The 19,862-nt window shown below is 43.6% G+C and overlaps 1 protein-coding gene across 3 annotated transcripts in view; it reads right to left on the bottom strand.

Moving 5' to 3' along the window:
- zbtb46 (zinc finger and BTB domain containing 46) overlaps positions 1-17,627 on the bottom strand; it is a 71,590-nt gene extending 53,963 nt beyond the window's left edge. For 2 of the 3 annotated variants that reach the window (XM_049580358.1, XM_049580359.1), the window contains exon 1: positions 17,290-17,627. The gene's annotated coding sequence lies outside the window, so the exon portion shown is untranslated. The remainder of the gene's footprint in view (positions 1-17,289) is intronic. The other variant, XM_049580361.1, reaches the window with a different exon arrangement.
- Positions 17,628-19,862: the final 2,235 nt, after the last annotated feature.

Below are 19,862 nucleotides of genomic sequence, written 5' to 3'. Positions count from 1 at the left end.
ACCAGTTGTGTGTCATCGCATTGTGCTCAGATGAGTGTTGTTTGACTTCCCCCGGAGATCCCTGTGCTGATCCGGGTGTTGGTAACGGCACGGTGGCAAAGCCAAACACTGTTCATCTGCACACACTGCGATGCCACACAGCTGGTTGAATATCAGCAAAGTTTCCCTTTATAGTCATTGTCTTCTGTGGGGATCAGCAGTGATGTGGTGGTTCACTCTGACACTGTGATCTGTAGCCTATAGTTCAGCTTTAGCTTCTAACTATCTTTGTCTTTTTAACCTGTTGTTGCTGCTGAGTCAGTTTGACATCCTGGATATATCCTTCAAACACAGACTGTAGACCCCTCTGTCTGCTTCTCTCTGGAATCACTGTTTCATTTTTCCAAAAACATGATAATATGTCTTCAGGGAGTGCAGTTAGTTACAGTGTGGGCTCCATGCTTACTCTGACAGCTTGTCGGACCATCAAAAAGGGGCGGGGCTTAGTGAAAGGTCAATTCCAAATGCATGCTAATGTTGCACCATATCCTCTGGATGTGTAAATGAGTAACTGTTTGCTAACTCATCAACTTTATGATAATATGTAAATGTTATATTTACAGATTGTTAGGCTGCCCCGGGGGGCCAAAAATAAGTTAACGGGCTTGAATTTAAGCTTGACAGCATTATTACCTGCCTAATCCACTCCTCCTGCTCTTCTCTTCCTCTCCTTTATGTAGGGTCCTGAGGGGATTTGATGTGCCCAGGTGCTATGGTGGACTCCCTGTCGTAGCGTTCCCACAACGCATTTGGCAGATTTTTTTATTTCGCCCTTAACTAGGAAGTACCATTGAGATTGAAAATCTCTTTCACAAGAGAGACCTGGCCAAGGTAGCAGCCAATCAAAACACATGTATACAACATATAATACAAAAATCCACAATAAAACACAACTATTCAAACATAGTGGTCTCTAAAGAAAAACAAACACGTGTGGCAGATGAGCTACAAGCAGTCAAGCCTCATACATCAGTCATGTTTTTCTTTGATACTTGTTGATGGTGTGGTTTTTGCTACCTAATTAAACATTTAAAAAAAATTAGCATCATTTGTCTACACTTATATTTTGTTCAGCACAGATGTCAGGCTACAGTTTGACAGTTGACTGGATCCTGTGAAACTATACCATTTGACTCGTCTGAGCACGGTGCTGAAATAAATCCCCAATCTTTATGTACTGACACATTTTATCGCTTCATATCATTTCTACTTTTAAGGATCCAGCATTAGCAGTGAATTCCCTCCTTTTCACATCTCTACTTTTATCTTGGCACTGTCGTTTAAAATCAGCAGGGAGGACGCAGTAAAAACTGGCCAGAGATTGAAGCAGTGAATGAATGTGGAGAGCGGAGAGGAGGGGGATATCAAGTCAGGATTCAGTCGCCAAGAGCTGGCATTTATGTTGTCAACCATCCCAGCTTCATGCCTCGGCTACAAAATTTTATCAGCTTAGCTAAAAAAGCAACATGTTTCCTTTTTGCAAATTTTCTAGCAGTGACTTGCACCAGAAATCCACAATATCATAGCAGGGAGTTGTTGTGGAAAAGGCAAACAGGTCTGAATGAATTATGCATTACGTAAAGCTTTCTAAACAAAGTAAAATAAACAATGTTTGCCTCAACATATGATATTAAGAGCATCTCTGGCGTTATATGCTAATATGTATAAAAAATTAAAAGGTACAGGGAGATAGAATTGGTTTGCTTGTGAGTGGACTTTCCCATATAATAAGAGAAAATACTGGGAAAAAATGACAGCATGCATAAGTGGAGTTAAAATGATACTCGGCTGGACAATGGAGGCACTGTTCTTCAAACACGTGACAGTGCGTTCGAGGACAGCCATTGCTTTGCGGAGTGAAATCTGCTTGTTCTTCGACTTAAAGAAAACATTAACGTTGTATTAGACTTAGAGAACGTACTATTGTTTTCAGATCCACGACATAATCCTGAACATGTGATAAATGTTACTGATGTTAACTGAACATTCACGGCCCATGAAAGGTCACCGTAAACATGGGAAGAGGTTACACAGACATGGAGCGAAATGGAAAGAGTAAAAGGAAAAGGTAAAGAGCCATAGAGCGAGGCCGATAAAGAACAGTGAAAAACAGAGAGAAAAGAGATAGAGCAGAGATGACAAAGGCTAGAAAGATAGAGGCAGACGATAGAAAGAGGGGGAGACAGGAAGAGAGGGGAGAGTGACTCAGGCAGCCAATATTTTTTAAACAGCTTTGCTTCCACTCAACTGGGCATCAAGGCCATTATCCCGGGGTTAATCCCCAATCCGACGGAGCTGGCAGCCTTCCGGGACAAGCCAGGGTGGCAGCCCATCAACAAGGCAGACATGGACAAAAATAACACACACATACTCACACACGTGCACATGACACACATGCACACACAGCCAGACACAGGCAGGCATGGGAGCTGCAATTAGACAAAAAAAAAAAAAAACACATCAAAGCTATTAGCTGTGAATGTCTTCGCTTCTTTGTCCTTTAGTTGCAGTTGGAAATAAGCTACTGTTCATGTCCGTCTCTCATTTTATCTTCTTTATATCTCGCTGCACGCGCTCCTGTCTTCGGTTTCCCTTGTTTCTTTTATCACACACCCTCCATCTGTCCACCTTTATTTTCCCCACCTTCCCCACCGGCTCTAATCGCTCCACATTTTGCACCTCCACCTCACTCTCCCTTTTCTCCGTCCGCTCTCTGTTTCTTTGGCCGGCATCCAGGGAGTCAAGGTGGAGGAAGAGATTGACTCAAAGAAGGATAGCCATGTCATGTGGAGAGGGACCAAAGAGGATCCAGGAGGCTTAGGGAGACTTAGCGCTACTCCCTTCATCCCTCGCTCTCTCCCCTCCTCAGTCCCCTCCTATAAGCACCGCCCGAAAACAATACCTGGACCCTCCACGTGGGTGACCTCCGTACTGCTCATCATGTTTGGTTTTTTTTTGCAAATGTTCAGATTCGGCGCACCTGCCAAAAGATCTGCCTCCCGTCCTGCTAATGAATGTGTATAATTGAGCAGCTTCAGGCCTACTCTGACACCTTGTCCTCTCACCTTCAGCCACGCTGGTGTTAAGCTTAAAGTGATCTTATGGAAATCCAGGCATAGTAAGGATGGACTGGGATCATCCCAGAGTGACCGGAACAGAGGTGTGATTCCATAAGACGTTGATGTTGAGGTCCTTTGGCCTGAACGCTAATGGCTGAGTGTCAACTTCACCTCAAGTTCCTCCAATGACCCACGAAGTGTCAGTGATACTATGTGGCGTATCAAAAGCTTTAAAAAAAACGAGTGAGAAAAGTCCTATCACCCCATCTACCTATCTCTCTGTTTGTCTTTTTTCCCTGTCTTCCCTTTACACTTGTGCGTGTATGTGTGTGTAGTTTCTGGGCTATCTTTCTCTCTAGGCCCCTAAGCCTGCTATGTCTCCCATGGTAACTCCCTGACTGACGACCCGGGGCTTAGCCTAAATTCTCTCTCTATTAAAAGCTGTGAAATGCAAATAATGAAACATCTCATTACCACTGTCGGAGAACCCAAAATGAAAGGAGGGGGGGAGAGCGGGAGGCAGGAGTGGAGCGGGGCGGATGAGGAGCACTGTAAGACAACGAAGCGGAGAAAGAGGGCTATACGGTAGGGAGGGAGAAGCGGAAATAAAGGAGTGGAACAAGAGGAGGAGAGGATGGGAGATGGAAAGGGAAGGGGGAGGAGAGGAGAGGTGAAGGCACGGGAAGGAGATAGCCAGACAGTGAGTCTTTTGTTTGATATGTGTTGCCATTAACATAGAGGGCAGCCAGGATTGGCCACCTATGCAAACAGGGGTGGAGTCCTGATGAGCTGAGCTGTGAGTTAGGAGGTGTCATACAAATATCAAACAATCTTCCACTTATCTACTTCATACTAAAGTTTAGTGTAAAACAGGCTATACGTCTATGGTAATGTACCTGCAAAGGAATATCTTGTCTATGTATATATGTATATGTGTTGACTGATCATTATATTATGCCCCTGGAGGATTATTAGTTACCCTGTTTTACTTTTTATCTTCACACCGCTATCATTAATCACCTCGGAGCTACACTGCAACAAAAACATATGACTGCTCTTTCCCATAATTACTTAGCTTAAACTTTAAGACAGGAAAAGGCTTCTTCTTTAAAACATATCTGTGTGGTGCAGGGAAGTGAAATCACCTACATGAAGTGTCTGTGTTAGGTTTTTTTTTCAGGTGGGAGGGGATGGGTGGTGGTGGCAGTGGTGGTTCTCATGTGACAATGACCACATCACCTTGTGTGGTCTCCCGGTGCAAAACCCAGTTTCATCACTGCAGCAGTTTGGAGACTCATCTGCTGACGTCTAACCCTGATATCATGAGGGAATTCATGGGAGGGGGAGTTTGAAGGTGTGATAATGTCTAATAGTGGGATCAGTTTGTGACTGCTGGGAACTTTGTGTGTTGTGTAAGGGGATTTTTTTTCTGGTCACAAATGCATCAGGTGTTTTTTTTTTCTTCCTTTTGCTTTCTTAACCAGGGGTTAGTAGTGTAAAGGCTAACCTGTCGTCCTCTGTACATTTTTTTTATTCAGTGGAATTTCTTCTGTTTTGTTTTTTGACCCTGGGTCATGAGAAAAACATTTTATGAAATTTTATTTGATGCAGAATCCTACTGAGCAATAAACATGACTGGTGAGACAAACATGTGGACTGCAAAGAAGACCCAGAGTTTTACAGCACTTAAAATGCAGTTTAAAAGTAATTTAAATTGTATTTTAAGTATTAGGGCATGGTCACACATGAGCAAATGCAGATGAGTGACTTTTGCCTGCCCAGGCCAGATGTCATGGACACAGAAAGTTAGCTTGCTAGCTAATGTTAGCATGCTTGCTAATAAATACCTCGACATATGATGTTATTGGTACATTTTCCATTTTCTTTTGCTCCATGCCGGTCTTGCCACTTATTGCCAGCCAGGCAGCATCTCTCGTGAGTTTGCATGTTGGCCACTATTGTACAATATCTGCTGGTTAAACACAGCAACAATCAAATTCTCCTCCAGGCATACTCCTTTGCTGTTTGTTGAGGCTGCCACTTCCCCTGTCAGAGTTCACCAAATTTGAATTCCACTTGATGCGAAGATGTAAATTTGCCTCGACATAGGAAGCAAATGTTTTTTTCACCCCTTCATACATATTGAACAGAAGTGGATCCTAACCAAAATTATGAACATCCAATACAGTTTGCAGACTGACTTCCTTGTTGAATTTTGTACTGTAGTTACAGTACATAGACACTCAAACAAAGTACCTGGACACTTGAATATTGCACCCATTTTTGATCATTGAACATCTCATCTCAAAAAACCACGGGCATTAATACGCCCCTACACAGCCTCCATTCTACCAGGAAGGTTTTCCACAGGAGGGATGTTGGCCAGTAGTCGGTGTTCCGGTTGATCCTAAAGGTGTTTGATAGGGTTGAAAGTAAAGGCCAGTCAAGCTCACCCACACCAAACCTGAAACACCCTTTCTTCATCATGTTGAAACAGGAAAGCGCCTTCTTTGAATAGTTTCCTCAAAACTGGATGCACAGTATTGCCTAAAATATCAAGGCAGGCTGAAGATTTCCCATAACTGCAATGAAGCAACCAAACACTCACACGTCACAGCCCCACACCTAAAATACACTCATACGCTGCATCCTGTATCTCATGCTTTTTCCTAAAACTCTGAGCACTGCAGCTGCCCTTACAAAATATGTACTGTGACATGGTATGCATACAATAGGGAAGTACTGCTTTGTCATTATGTTGCGCCTTGAACTTTGACCCTCTTGCAGATAAATCCATATGTCTGTTGCATGAGCTGTCATCTGCATGCTGCTCAGTCGATGGGATGTATCTTGTGCTGTGCAGAGTATTGTGGGCCAGAATAGCCAGAAAAGCATGTGACCGGACACAGTGGGACATCCTTGTATTTTTGGCGTACTGCATTTGACATGCCATGTTGGGACGTACTATATCTTTTTTTGTTTTATTAAATAGTGTGGTAGTAATATGGGATTTGGAATACACCAATGGTGTCTACTGTGTGTAGACAAGGCTGTCCACATACTTTTGGCCACACAGTGTAATCAAGTTTTCTACCCAATGAGGGATTATGACTCATATTTGGGTGAGCTTTGGGTGCATCCACTTTTACTTTCATCCCCCAACCTGTGTGATCATGTGACTGCTCGTGCTACTTACACTGAGTCACACACACCCCCTTCAAACCCCCCAAATTTTCTTTTAATTTTCCCTTTATCTCTCAAGCTCACTTTTACATCCCTTTGCATTTTCTCCTCCAGTTTCATTTCATTTTTGTCATTTGGCGAATCTCAGTTCTGTTTTGAAAAGCACCAAATGGCTTTGTGGCTAAAGTGATGATGACAATATAAGGCTGTGGAGCTGCTCAAAACTCACATTTAACACCCACCCCGATATCTCTCTCTCTCTCTCTCTCTCTCTCTCTCTGCCAACGAGCCACTCAGAGCATGTGTGTGTGTGTGTGTGTGTGTGTGTGTGCGTGCGTGCGTGCGCATGTGGTTGTCCAGACCCTTTCATAGGTCTTAACACAAAACCTGTCACAGCAAAAAAGCAACCTGTCACGACTCAGCTAGACACGACTGTACATGACTGTACCTCACAGAACCCAGGCAGCCTGTTCCTGAGCTGTTAAAACAGTCACTGCAGCCACCAGCTACAAAGGTCTCAGACTATAACACACAAACACACAAACACACACACACACACACACACACACACACACACACACACACACACAGATCAAGTGAACAGTATGGAGGAAATGAAACAAAGGGTTACCATGAGGAAGATAAGGTACAAAGTGAACGTATGGGACAACAACACCCATCCTAAATGTCTGCGGACTGAAAGCTAATAGTTGTTTGTTAAAATGTGTGGTTTTTGAATGTGCAAGTGAATGACTGAACGATGGTGACTCACTGCCGGTGGCCAGTCGCTATCTGGTGCCGAGGCGGGTGTCCAGAGAGTGTGTCTGTGTGTGTAAGGGTAACTTGGTGTGACTGTCGCTCTGTCAGACGGCAAACAGAGGCATCTTTCTCAAATCCACACTGGGCCGCGGCTTACAATGAGCTCATGCAAAGAGGGGAGCAAAAAAGCCGCGGCTTAAGTGTGTACTCACAAGGACAACAGGCACACCCTCCATCCCCCCTGAGCAAATATTAAAAGAGACTTCATTCCCAGCTAATCTAATTCACAAACACTCCAGAGCACACACAAACAAGGAAAACACATAATTTAACTATATTAACGTAGCCCTCAACATGCAACGTTCTCTTATAACTTGCTATCGTTCCCACAGCCTCTCGTACAACAACTGAGCAGCACGGTGATTTACATATAGATAGAGAAGTGTTTATAAAAACACATTTGTATATAATAGCCCGAGGCTACGTTGTCACTCATCAAGCTGATCAAAAAGCAGCTACTATACAACACTGATGAATCTCGGAGCGCTTTTGCGAATCTGTCCTTCAACGGCAAAAAAAGAGGAGGTGAGATAAAGGGAGAGAAATCAAGGGGAGAGGAGAGGAGCATCTAAATATAGAGAGACTCACATTTTGGAGTCAGAAAAGAGACAGTGAAGGGTAAGAAAGAGGGAGGGAGACGGGAGATGCAAGAGGAGAGAGAGAAAAAAGAGGGAGAGGAAAAAGTGAAGAGAGATGGGGAACAAATGAAGCAACAGAAGAAAAGTAGTGTTGAAGCAGCACGAGAAGAATAGAAGACAGGCGGAGCGGCAGTGTAGCGGGAGATCGATGTTTGCAGAGCCTCGGTGGGCTTCTCATCTACTGTAGCGTTGCTTAGTGGACTGCTGGAGAACTGGACATGGAGGACACTTAATTTTGTCTGCGAGACTTGAGAGCTCGATATACCGCACAGTGTATCACCACAGACGTTCATCAATACGTAGCATCAATACTGAGGGTCTGCCCCTTCAGCGATCTTTCCAACAGTTTCAACACAGACTGGCCCTCCGCTGAGTAAATTCTAATAGTGATCAGTGAAGATGCAAAATCGTTCTTTGTCTTCCTCGTTTCTGCGCTGCGCCGTGATTGGTTGTTCGGGGAGGAATTGCAGCAAAGCCACTGACAAAGAAAACAGCCGATTTAAAGTTACAAGCAAAGTTTCTTTTGCTGAAGTGTAATTGCTTAAAACAACTTTTTTTTGGAGTTTTGAATGGTGTGGCCTGAGGCTACCACGTCCGTTGTGATTGACAAAGAGCGACCAGACAAACGCCTCACCTGGATCCTCACTTCTGTCCCGTCCTGTCCTCTCCTCTTCTGTCATCCTTCCCTTCCCTCCTCCTTATCAGCCTGTCTTTTCACTCAGAGCGTGTTTACTCCGACGCGGTTTGACGCCTGACTGTCACCTGTTGACTAACATGAACAGCTGCAATGGCTCGCAGGCTTTTGGGACTATTGCTTCTTTCTCCCCCCCGACAGCGCCGGACAGAACTGCAAATTCATGTACAGAAGTGCCATAGCCAGACATAAGAGACACAAAGAGAGAGGAAGAGACAATAGGTCCACTGTGCAAACTCCCGTGATCGTGCTCACCATCGCTAAGGACAACACCCACCTTGGAAACCTAATTTTGAAGAAGTCACACATTCCCACATTGTGAGGCAGTGCCAGTATCAGGTGTCCGTCCAAACCACCAGCCACCACCAATCAACCACCACGGCGTTCGTGACACACCAGCTCACACACCAAAACAAGGACGGGGGGAGGTGAGATAGAAGACCAGAGGGAGGGAGGGAGTTAGGAAGGGGTGTGGGGGTGAGGAAGAGAGAGTAAAAAGAGGAGGGCAAGAGAAAGAGCCAGCCAGAGACAAAGGCAACAGAGAATGACAATGAGTGAAAAGAGGAAGAGTGGGGGGGGGAGAAAACAGAGAGGACGAGATGAGGTGAAAAGCACATTGCCAGCTCACCGTGTGCATTCACACAGCAAGACGAGAACAAAAAGACGCCAACAATGAGACATATATGCACTGGCTGTTTGTGTGTGCGAACGTAACATATGAAAGAGCAGCGAGAAGGCCGTTTGGAGGGCGGGAATTTGCCCCTCGCCACAGAAAAGGGGATGTGAACCTACTCACTTCTGTTCACATTTGGAGATCGGCCTCACCTCTCTTGTTCATAAAGGGAACTACTACTGACACAGGGGAGCTCATAAAGTGTCCGGCAACAATGACAGAGCTCCACTTTCATCACCGATTTATAAAGTTCACATAATTATACACCAAGGATCCGTTTTTTAGCGCTGAAAAAGCCTTTATAAATCACAATAATCCAGCCTCCCCCTTTGAGACGTCACATTCTGACCTAGAGCGGGAAGTTATTCTAACTTCCATCGGGCCGAAAAATGTTTGTGTTTTTGCATAAAACTTGACAGCGTGTCTGTCGTCGTGTTAAGGGGATGTATAAATATGAGCTAGGGTCAGGGGGAAGGATAAAAATGAGAAAGAGAACAGGGAGAGGGTAAAAATGAGAAAGGGAGTAGAGGAAGGGTAAAAATGAGAAATGGAGTAGGGGAGGCCACAGGAGGCACCTGGCCCACTTACAGCAGAGGAGGGGGTGGTGGTGGTGGTGGAGGAGGAGGAGAGGTGCAAGATTAAGGAGTGGGAGGGAAAAGGAAAAGGAGAAGGTGGATGAGGAGGAAAAGTAGGAGGAGATCTGGAGAAAAAAGAAGCAAAGGGAGGTGCAGCCAGGACGGAGCAGAGGGCACGGAGAGGATGGGGGGCTATGGGTGAAGTAGAGGAAAAAAGGTGAGGAGGAAAAAAAAACGGATGTGAGATGAGGAGGCAAGAAAAAAAAAAGCGAACAGATGAAATAATGGGAAGGGGGAGGAGGGCAGAGGGGGAGGTGAGAGCAGAAGAGACAGAGAGAGAGAAAGAGAGAGGAGGAGGAGGAGGAGGTGGGGGCTGGAGAAGAAGAAGAGGTGGCCTTGTGAGGCTGAGAATGGAGGTGGTGTATGCGTGCGCGGGATGAATGTGTGCGTGTCTCTTTGTGTGTGTGTGTGGGTGTCTAAAATTATGACGAAAAACTAACACCTCACCCAAAGTATGAATAACCGACCACAACAGGCCAATGTAGGTTCAATCTCTTCTCCCAGCACATTCGAACAGCCTGCCTATACCACTAATATCCCACTAATACCACCCACAGTCCTCGCTCCACCTCACATCAATGAATATTTCATGTCCTGATGGCACTTTTAAAGCAAAAACTAATTAGCAAATCCAAGTTGATCTGGCATTAGTCATATCAGGCCAATTAAAAGCCCAGTCCTACTGTACATGTTAATGGCAGCGAAGTGGAATAATTGTATGTTGAGCAGGGGAGAGAATGTTAAACAGGCCTTGTTAGCAGCACTTTAGCACTCTAGCCAGAGTCCATGGCTGGATTACAAAACTCTACAAAGCAGGATAATGTTCGTCAGTAACACACACACACACACACGCACAAGCACACACACACACACATATGAAAGCGCCAAACGAAAACTCTATCCATTAATTAGAGTGTCGCCATCAATTCCACGGGGTCAGGTCTGATACTTATAGCTAAAGAAGAGAAATATTTCCAGGGAAAATGATGGTTTTATGCTTCGGTAATAATATTAAACAGGGATCCAAATATTGGCAGAGGCTCACAGGTCAGATGTTACACGGTATCGGTGGGAGAAAAACATTTTCTGCTCCACGCACTGTTTCTGCGGTCAGCACCAGTCAACACAAGGTTGTGGAGACAGTGTTTGTGTGGTATAAAGTAGAGAAAGGTGTTGGTTTGTATTTGAGTCTTTCCAACGTTCCCTCTGTGTTTTTTTAACGCGGGAGTTTAGATTGAGACAGACAGCACTGACACACACAGACTAAACTGTGCTGCACAAAAAAGCGACAGAATAACAAGGGCTAGAACTCTTTTGGAGTGGATGTCTGTTTCATCACCCCCCCTCCTCCTCCTCCTTCCCGCTCCTTCTCCCCGTTCTCTCTCCTTCACGTTCCCTCTTTTCCTTCCTCTCTCTGCCTCCCTTGTCTCCCTCTCTCACCTGAGCTTTGATATGGAAATCTCTCACCAGCCACAGCCCGAGGCTAGTTGACTGTTTCTAAAGATGTATTTGCTCAAAGCCGCTCAATTTCTCATCAAATGCTCACACTGTGTGTATAAAAGACAAACTCTTTCACTGGGAAAATAACAACTAACAACCGCGTACTTATACAAGGCTTTCAGCAGTCTGCAAACCTCAGACTTCAACAAAGAGGGTTTTGTTGAGCCCAAACCTTCAAGTTCTTAATAGCTTATAAAAATTTGTCTAAAAAGATTGGTGATCCTTCTGCAAAGTGGCGAGCTGAAATAGCTAACTACCTGGTCGATAGAGATACTTAAAGTGAGTGTGTGTGTTTGTGTATACAGTTCTTTCCCCCTCTGGTTTACCACTCTTGCCTTGCTAGGTAATTATACTGCATTAAGGATGCCCAACCTGCACGACTGCAACACCGAGCCAAATAAAGTGATAACTGGAAACCGTTCAAGGACAAATAAAAACTATTTGTAAGAGATTCAGAATGAAGTGAATAACTTAGGAATAAGTCAGAAAGTCTGTTTGGGAAGACAAAACATTTAGTCAGCTTCTGATAAAAGAACGCAAATCATGCAAACAACAATAATCAGTCCCATGTCAGCTCATTACCAGAGAGGAGCGTTATCAGCGATTGATGTTTTAAAACATGCTCCTGTGTGAATCACTGTCACACAGATCAATGTGATCTTTCAAAGATATTTTTTTTTAAACGGGGAGAAAAGGAAGATTTTTAACTTTTAAAATAGCAATGTTTTTCTCTTAATTCCTGCAGAAATACAATGGTTTAGTCAGAATATTCTAAAACATAAGAGTGATTCATAGTTTATAGAGTTAATCAAAAATGTAAAGCTCAGAATATATAGAGGACAGTGCTAACTTTGCTCTACACAAACAGGGTCTAAAATGAGCTCCTGCTAATTGCAGGTAAATTGATGGCAGGGGCAGGTAAGATCGTCAGGCCATCTGCCACTGTGGTGTACATTAAAAAGTGCCAACAGAAAGACACCTTTAGTAATGCTAGCTTATTATTAGCTACATATTTGTAGGTCGCTTGCAACTGCCCTGGGAGCAACGCAATTGGACGTAGAACCTTACAAGTTATGATCCACAGTTTAATTTCACCGAATCCTAACTGTGAATATTTTTTGACTTTCTTCATTGGCCCAGGCTAAAATATTATCTGTATGAATTAAATGTATTAATAGTACTGTATATTTTTTGGTGGTGCATTCATAAATGCAAATGGATATGTACAGTAACCTTTGACCCCCCAAAATTAGAGCTCCCCGAAAGCCACGGTGTAATTCCAACTCTGTGATGTCACCATACATATAGTGTCTTTTTGTGTAAATATATCGAACACTGAATGACAGCATTCTATACATCAAATGACCTCTAAATTATCTAAATATTATTCCTTGATTTGGAGCATAGATTTTGAAAGTGGCAGATAAAATAAATACTCGCCTGCCACTGTGAAAAAGTTCTTTACAGAACCTGTGTGCAGAGACACATGAGCCCAACTCAGAAAGCTGATAACATAAGAAAGCAGATTCAATTACTATACCTCCCTTTGTTCTTTCATTTACACTAGATGGAAACCTAATTGAAATGCACTACCTGACATGTGAAACAACCGCCGTCATCACTTCACTTGTTGCAATGTTTGTTTTGACAGCATCTGAATAAGTTAAAAAAAAGTACAGTAAATAAAACCAACAATTAGGAGTGCACAACGAGAGGAGAGGGACTGATTAGATTTCAAGGCTGGTCCGACTTTGGACACTGATGCAATCGGTAAGTGATGTTAGAGAACATTGTAAATTCCAGAAAATAACTCTCGATGCTGATAAGCATTGTGCGATCACAAGGCTCCTGTTGGAGAGAGCCGATCTGCTCCGCATTCCTAAATAAAAGAAAAACACACCCTGATGAAAGCACACAAACTGAAATCCCTCATCTGTTTCTTCAGGAATGTGTGATCCAAAAAGGTGTTTTGCAATATCAACAACTCCTAAGAAAAAAAACTGACATCTTGCCACTTCCACTGCACCAAAAAACCCCTCCTTTGCATTTATTTTTAGCAACAATCAAATTATAATTTTGCTTCTGGACTTTCAATTCTTGCTCATAGATTATAAAAATTAGAGGCAAAGCTGCGAATTACCTTCCAATTTAAAATTCATGGACAAAAGAACAAAAGAAAAGAACAAGAGAGCTTATTGCTTTCATTGACATCCTATCTCAGGCGCATGCATGCACGCACGCACACACTTGCACAGCTATGAAATATTAACACCAGCGTGGAAAGACAAGTGGGGTGGTGGAGAGTATTTCTGTCTGTGTGTGTGGTTTGAGGTGGGGATGGCTTAAACTCACCTGTTCTCTCTGCTGGGGGGAGGACAAGCATGTCAGATAGGTGGATAAGGAGGACAGCTGTGTCTGACACACACAGACACACACACACACACACACACACACACATCCCCCACAGCATCCATGTAACCTCATGAGGATTAGGAACACCTGTATTCAGTACTGCACAATGAGCTATAGAGGCAGTTAAGCTAAAAAGCCTCGGGAGTTATTAGGGGCTGGGGGGTGGAGCTGGTTTGGATACGGGGGTTAATGTGTGCCAAACTGTCTTGATGCAAAATCAGATGTGAGAATGAAAATATTCACAACGTGACAAATGGAAGACAAAGTTGTCAGAGAACTCCAGAGAGACGTGGCATGTCATGTAAGATGTGTACACACGAGTGTAAACGGTTCATTTTGCCTTGTGTTAGGCAAACAGGTGTTCCCATTAACAAGTGAGCTCCGAGGGGGGATCGGGATGAGAAAACTGGCAGAGAGAGATAGAGACAGAGAGATGAATGGAGTACAAGGTTGCTAACAGGGAACAAATTAGTCTTTATGGACCATTTGTCCTCTTTTCTCTATTTCTAGGGAACGTACACTTGATGAAGTAAACTCACTGTACTGTTGTTGTCAGGCTGTCTACATAAACACACTCTTGTGAGGAGGTAGCACGCTACATCCCCAGGGTTCGCATAGCTGAAGGAGAGGAACCTGCTACCACACAGTTCAGCCCACAACCTGCATGGGAGTACTGAGCACCACCTACATACCAGCAGGCTTACACACATGCATACAGCGAACAAGCACGAGCTGCGAGCCTGCCTCCCACCCGAGCCAAGCCCCTCCGTCTCATTTTCTCACCCTTCTTTCACACCCTGACACGCCCTCACTGTTATCCACAAACCTCCAAACTCTGGATAATATTCAGTGTCACACGCCGCGCCACCTTCGACAAACACAACACGCAACTTTTTAACCGAGAAGAACCGAAATGTAAATTTAACTCGCTCGTCTTGTTAAATCAACTTTTATAAAAAAGGTCCATTCATGAGAGATAACACAAGTGGGAAAGTGCTTCAAATCCTCCTTTGCAATCCCACAAGCACACGAGCAGCTAATATTTTTTCCATCTTTCGGCCGATCTCGCCTACACTCCTCCTCCACTCATCCTTGGAGCTGCTGTCTTGGTCTGTATTATATTTTCCCCCGTGGAACACACAGATGGAGAAGGTGCAGACACACACACACAACCACACACACTGATGTCCACTGCTCTTGTAATGGTAATACTACACAGCCCTACCTCGGGGGAAGCAACCTCGGCGGTGCAGCAGGGGGGCAAAACCCACAGACACAAAGCATTCTGGGAGTTGGTCCAGGCCAAGATGCCAAGGTGTGGCAGTGCCATGATAGTTGAGGATTAGTCGACATTAGAAGCAAAGATTTTCTGCTCATGAGGTACAAAATGTGCACAGATAGTGGAGGTGATTGATACAGCATTGCAATATTTTGTGTGGCAATACACAGATGTCAAGTATCCATACTTAATTAGAAAAATTATTAATTTTGGAAATATAAATTTAAATTTTGGTAGACCTCTAGAATAATAAAATCAAATGACTTTTCAGTCCACTAGATACATGTTGCTATAAGTCGTTTTTTCTTAATTTGCAGTTCAACAAAGGTAATAAATACTCAGCATATACATTTAATGACCTACGTATCCTGATAATATCTAATCAGTGGGCCTCTGCTGACAGACACACGAGCCTACAGTAATTGAATTACTGAATAAAAGACTTTGGAGGGTTTATCTTATCAAGCGTCAACCCTTAACTCTGTCGTAGGAAGGACAAAACAAGCAGACAAATCCGGCGAGGCCTAAGACAATTTGGAAAAAAAAAAAATCACTAGCTGGTCTCTTAATCCCAAAGATCCAGTTAGCCACTGTCAAACAGCGGGGAAGTCTCAGATCTAACTGGCAGGGAGCACTTTAAACTAAAGTCACGGATAAGTTCCTCAAACTATCCAAACTAAAATACAGAAACCCCTTCCCTGAGCTCATCTCACATCATGAAAAAGTGAAAAAAGTGAAACCAAAGTGCAAGGTCTGATGATTACAGGTGAGATCTGTGCCACTCCTGCAGAGCATTTGCTGAGTACTCACCTGGCTGCAGGGTGAGTACCTGAGGGTGCACCACACACACACACACACACACACACACACACACACGCACTGGCGCACACTGCTGTCAGTGCATCCAGAGCGTGAAAGAAGTGGGGTTGCTCCCCTCTCTCACATGGTAAGCATGGTAGAAAATGGAGGAAGACGGAACTGACCGGTTTGAGAGGGCAGACACAGACAGCAGACACACACACACATACACACACACACAGCACAGGAGACAGACAGGGAAGCAGCGAGGGAGAGAGACGCTTTCAGCTTCAGTCGCCAATAAACAGAAAAACACTTGACGCCACACTTTGCAACTCTCAATACGGATCAGATGATGATCAGCGGTAACTCAACAATTAGACAACAAACAAAAAAAATACCCGAGAGCACCATCTGCAAACAAAATCCCCCCTCCCTCCTTGTCTTGTCTGGTACTCTAGGGTTGGGTGTTGACGCAGCAGAAATTTCCAGCTGGAGAAATCCCCCTTTTGGAGGTTAATCGAGGGGAGAAGGAGGAGGGTTTAAGCCCTTGTCTTCCAGGCTCTGAGCGCTTTCATTTTGAATCCCCTCCAGACGGCTGCACGGAGCATCACCCTTTATATTTTGCGTGGCACGATATCTGTGCACGACAATCCCCCCCACCTCCTGCAGCCGATGCAAGGCGATAGGTTGTCATGCTGTTGCAAAACTTTGCAAATTCAAGCAGGATCCGCCGGTTTCATCAAACTCACCATCATCAGCTGGGATGAAACGCAGCTGGGGGTGATTTATGTGTCTGCAACTGTCACATTATAGCCTATACATGAGCATGTGTTGAGAGATGTTAAAAGTATAGCCTGAAGGAAATAAATGTGTGCAGGTGGATGACATTCATTGGATTTTCCACGGGCGCACCGTGTAAAAGTATCCCCATATACTCCTCTAATTATTCCCATTTTAAATCAGTTTGCCTGCATGTATTAAAACACATGTCCACACACATTAGAAAGTACATAGTCCCCATTGTAAAACAACTGTCCGTGTTGCCTAATCGGCTACATAACGTGTGAAATGTACAATCCCGTCAACGACTGACAGCTTCTCCAAATATCAACAAGCGCAATAGACAGCTGGCTGTCACGTATGGAACAGGTAGGCGTACTTTCAGACTGTCGCCTGCTCACTCGGTCGGGTATTTAGCTGTCAAAATACACTCACGCCGTGGCTAACATGATGCCAATGGAGTGGAATAAAAAAGCACACAGACAGGCCTTTATACAGTAGCTTGTTTTTTTTTTTACCCCCAACTATAACAGTGCCACGATTGCGAAGAGTTGCATTGTGTCATGTCTCCAAAACCTGTGCGCCCTACAACTATCAGCTGTAGACGCGATGGCTCCGTGAGGCAGAAAACTAATTGTTGACATGATAAAAACAGGCATGGGAAATCCTTCGATATGTGCCACCATCTGAATGAAACCTCAGACCTGTTAGCAGAGGAGCTCGGGGCTGGTATCAAAAAAGAAAGGGCTACTACTAATACAAGGAAGTCAGACATACCTGTTACCCCATGGGGTCTGGGGTGGACGCGGTGTCGGTCCTTCGGAGTCCAATCTGCTTGTGACAGCCTGAGAGAAGAAAGGAGGGGATGTCCAAAGCACTACGTACTGTCCTTCCTCTCCTCTGTATGCTTTCTTTAAGTGTTATTCCCCCTGTTTTCTCCCACTCCCCGCTCTTCCTTCTCCACCAGCCCCTTTTCTCTTTCTCTCTTTCCCTCCCCTGCTTTTCCGTGTCTTGGTATCAGGAGCCTCCCCCTCCTCTTCCTCCTCCTCTGTGCATGTCTATGTCTCTCTCTCTCTTCCTCTCTTTTCCGTCCCTGTCTATCTCACTCTCCCCCTACACACTCTCTCTCACTCTCTCTCTCTCTCTCTCTCCGTGTCCCCGTATCTCCTCTGTCTCTCTTTCTCTGGGCAGAGTCAGGAAATGAGACAACGTGAACGCACACACCGCGCGTATCCATCTGATCTAAGACACTCTTATCAGAATCCCCCAGACAAATTCTGTCATTAAATAATACATTGCAATTAATAATCATATATATTGATATATAGTATAATAATATTATGTGTTATGATGTAAGCAGGGGGGGTTGTCATGAGTCCGGTGTGGTTCATGGGGCTTCTGGCTTGTGCGTCTGTTGCCATAGGGCTTAGTGAGGACCAGGGGCTTACTGTAACTTACCCCCTCTTGTGGCACAAACAAGAAAACGCCAGTCAGTCACATATTAAAAAAGAAAAAAAGAAAACAGAAGACTGACATTTACAGTTTGACACTGTTTGGCTGGAAAACACCTCAGAGGGCCATGTGATGTGCAGCGTGCAGGCCAGTCTTTTGGCAAAAAGTCTGGGGTAATTCCACCACAGCCTGACCTCTCCCCTTCACACATGATGGATTTTTCTTATTAGGTTACACTTTGTTCTTAAGTTATGGGGGAAATTATGAAATGACAGACTGTGGGAGACAACACCCGAGAGAAAAGATGTGGGAAGAAGTAGTTTCCTAAACAGCTCGAAATGTTGATATGTTGCAGTGTACTTCCTGGTGTTATTTGTACAGGACTTTACCTGCAGGTGGAGAATTAGAATCAGCTTTTTCAGGCCAAAAACACAGAAGTGGAAAAAGTACTCAGACCTTTTCTGATAAGTATCAGTATCAGCTTTAATACCCAAATAAGTGTGTACACATAAATACAATGAATTTGAACATACAAGGACAACAAAGCTGTGTATGCTGTGTACTCATGTAAAAGTACCAATATAACAATGTAAAAATACCAGCAGACAAAATTTAAAGTATGATCAATGCATAAATAATACAATAGTAAGTATAAATGTGTAAAGAAAAAAACAAATATGTTGTGGCTACATACGGCACACAAGACTTTGAAAGAGGATCAAGATTTAATAGAGCAGAGCAACGTGTTTCGCTTACAGCTTCATCAGGCTCATTTTTCTACTTACGATAGTAAGTATATGCAAAATGGCCCCTGTTACTTATATACTTTTATTTTTCAACATAATAGGATCATCAATACAGATTCATCAATTCATAAGCAGCATTTCACTGTTGTATATGTGTCTATATACTTTATATACAGTGCAGTAGTTTAGTCTAGTGGCTCCCAAACTAGGTGTCGGGGTAATGTAAGGTATTACAAGCCATAAAGGTTTAATCTTTAACAATTTACAAGTGTATCATATGTTTTTTTATGTAGAGTCATATTCTGAAAAGTAACCAGTAGCCATACTCGTCAAATATATATTCGGGTAAAAAGTAGTATATTGTCCTCTGAAATGTAGTAAAGATGAAGTACGCAGTGGCATGAAATGGATATACTTAAAGGGAGAGTTCACCCCAAAATGAAAAATGGACATTTTTCCTCTTACCTGTAGTGCTGTTTATCAGTGTAGATTGTTTTGGTGTGAGTCGTTGAGTGTTGGAGATATCAGCCATAGAGATGTCTGCCTTCTCTTGAAGATAATGGAACTAGATGGCACTCGGCTCGTGGTGCTCAAAGCGCTCAAAAAATACATTTGGAAAACTCAACAGCAATGTCTCTTAAAGAAATTATGTATGTATTGTGTAACAGCCCTGTCTCCGAGGATTTATGTTTGTATATAACTCATTTGAAACAGCAAATATGTTTTGCAGGAAACATAATGCAGAACAAATTACATTTCCTGTGAACACCATGAGGGAAGGTTGCTAATTGACATTCCTGCGAAGTCACAGAAATGTTGATATCGCAGATATCAGCAAAATGTTCACTGACAATGTATCTCTGCCAAAATAGGCAATCTAGCAATAAAGTATCCACTCATAGCATTTTTTTTTAGTTAAAATTTTATCAAAATCACAGTCTTTCCCGAAACTTAACAAAAATGCTTTTCTTCCCTCAACCTAAGACAGGAGTCTGGATGCGAACTTCTGGCATCTCTTTATAAACACTGCATATGCACAAAACGAGATTTTGGAGACGGGAAATTGGCGACACATGGTGATGTGAACACCTGATTGTCCCTCCGAAGCCTATGTGGTACATAATTGTAGTGTGTTGTTACCTGAAAGAAACA

This window comes from Epinephelus fuscoguttatus, linkage group LG7 (genome assembly GCF_011397635.1).
Source record: "Epinephelus fuscoguttatus linkage group LG7, E.fuscoguttatus.final_Chr_v1".
Taxonomy (NCBI): domain Eukaryota; kingdom Metazoa; phylum Chordata; class Actinopteri; order Perciformes; family Serranidae; genus Epinephelus; species Epinephelus fuscoguttatus.
The sequence above is the reverse complement of the archived record's forward strand: the minus strand, read 5'-3'. Positions and strand labels throughout refer to the sequence as shown.